This window comes from Nannospalax galili, unplaced genomic scaffold, assembly GCF_000622305.1.
Source record: "Nannospalax galili isolate Female #2095 unplaced genomic scaffold, S.galili_v1.0 scaffold482, whole genome shotgun sequence".
Classification (NCBI taxonomy): Eukaryota; Metazoa; Chordata; class Mammalia; order Rodentia; family Spalacidae; genus Nannospalax; species Nannospalax galili.
The window spans coordinates 990057-992107 of record NW_008347521.1 but is presented as its reverse complement, the minus strand read 5'-3'; positions in this window follow the sequence as shown (position 1 = coordinate 992107).

Genomic DNA, 2051 nt, shown 5'->3' with positions numbered 1-2051 from the left:
GAATTAATACTTTTTTTTTGTTGTTAATCCTGGAAATACCCAGCCATCACAATCTTCACTCATAAATCCTTCTTGGTAAAATATCTTCATTCCCATATCCTTCCAATATCTTTTAACTTTGTATTTTTTTAATTACCTTGAGACACAATATCATCAACAAATAAACATTCCATCTGTTGTGAGAATTCCCCTTTGACCTCAAGCAATGTGTATTCCTTTCTAAGGTTCCAGTGTCAACCCAATGTTTGACTAAGGCTTTCCTGGGGAACCAATGAATTTACTGAGCTTACTTACAGAGATGACTGAGGAGTTTCTGAGGCATATAGGTGACCTGAGAGTATTTACCTTGGAAAGCATTTCCTAGCCTTTGCCAGATAATATACTTTAGTTCTTCCCAAACCCAGGAGACCATATGTGATTAGGGCCAAATTACATACAGTTGGCTGGGAAGAGCCGCTGGATACTCAGGTGAGGGGCCAATGACCCTGTTTACCCCTCCTCCTTCAATTAAAGAATACAATAGTCAAGTCAACACATTCAATTGTGATGATTTTTTGTTAGTGGCACAGCTGAAGTCATGAAGATGGTAATTTTTTTGACTCAGAAGAAAGTAGTGTGTAGTATCATCTTATTAAAATAACATGGAATCTAAATTATATACATAAGATAATGTAATAAGTTAATATTACCTGTGTACGTATTGTGTTTTACAAGTTTTTAGGTAAATATTTTACCTTATATAGTTTAGAGAGTGGTCTACCAAAACCTTGCTTTAGGTGGAAAAAGCAATTGGTATATAGATAAACATTATCGAATTGATGTTTACAACCTCCAGCATAATCAGTTAAGGAAAACTGTGCTATAACCCTGTTCAGACTTTATAACTGTTAGAGTAGAAGACATGGGAGGGGTGTCCTGTCCATGAGGGGACACATGAGCAGGGGTATCAGAGGCAGGGGTCTGGAATCAAAGTAGAAGTTAGATCAGGAGGGATAAATGGGTTATTTGAGCTAAAAGCCAGAATATGGCAGACTAGGGAATATTTGGCAAGGAGGTGTTTAAGGTTTCGGATTTCCTCAAGTAGAGGAGAGTTAATGGAAGGAGAGCTGGTGATGAGGGGGAAGATTGTGGTGTGGAGAGAGAGTTTGAGTTGGAGGAGGGGAGCAGGGTTGGGCCCTGGAATGGGAGGCAAGGGAGAGTATAGCAAGGGGAGAGCATTGGGGAGGACTTGGTTGTGCCTCAGGCTGGGGAACAGGAGGTTGGGAATGGGTCCTAATCAGAGGCTGTTCATAGGCTATGGTAGGATCAGTCTTAGCCAGAAGAACCTGATGGGAAGAACATGGGACCCAGAGGGAGGGATTAGCACAGAGATCAAAGGAAGCTTGGCTGTATGGTAATTCAGACCGTTTGCCTTTTCGATGGCAGAAATTTTCTAAATCTCACAAAATATTGAAATCCTCTCAAAATATTGAAGTTTAAGGTTCTGGTGTCTGGACAAACAGAGTTATTATTTAACTCGTACTGAGGCTAGGCAGTAGTGCACAGGAAACAGAGTTATTATCTAACTCGTACTGAGGCCAGGCAGTGGTGCACAGGAACTTGAGGCGTTTTGGCCTGATCGTATCTGAAAGTTCTAGTTGTTTTAAGGATTTAAGAAGACAAGCAAGAGGTGTGAGACCCTGAGACTTTGAGTGGGTGGTTCCCATAGTGATAGGTTAAGTACAGAGTGAAGAGGAGATAGAGAAAGAACTGAGCAAGCGGGAGGGAGGGAGAGACAGAACTGAACAGATGGGAAACAAAGAAAATCCTCTCTCCATAGGGAGTGGAAGCAGGATCATGAGTCCAGGCAGGAAAGTGCAGCAGATGAGGAAGAGAGAGGGACAGGGAGGGAGCGAGAAAAAGGGATTTGGCATCGGTCATGCAAAAGAAGAGCGAGGAGAACCAGGCATCAAAACAAAGCATCCTTTTATTTGTTGCTCAGGTTTGAGTTATTATTTTTGAGTTATTTCCAAGTCCCAGAAGGCAGGGCCTGCAATTAGACCATAAGGGAG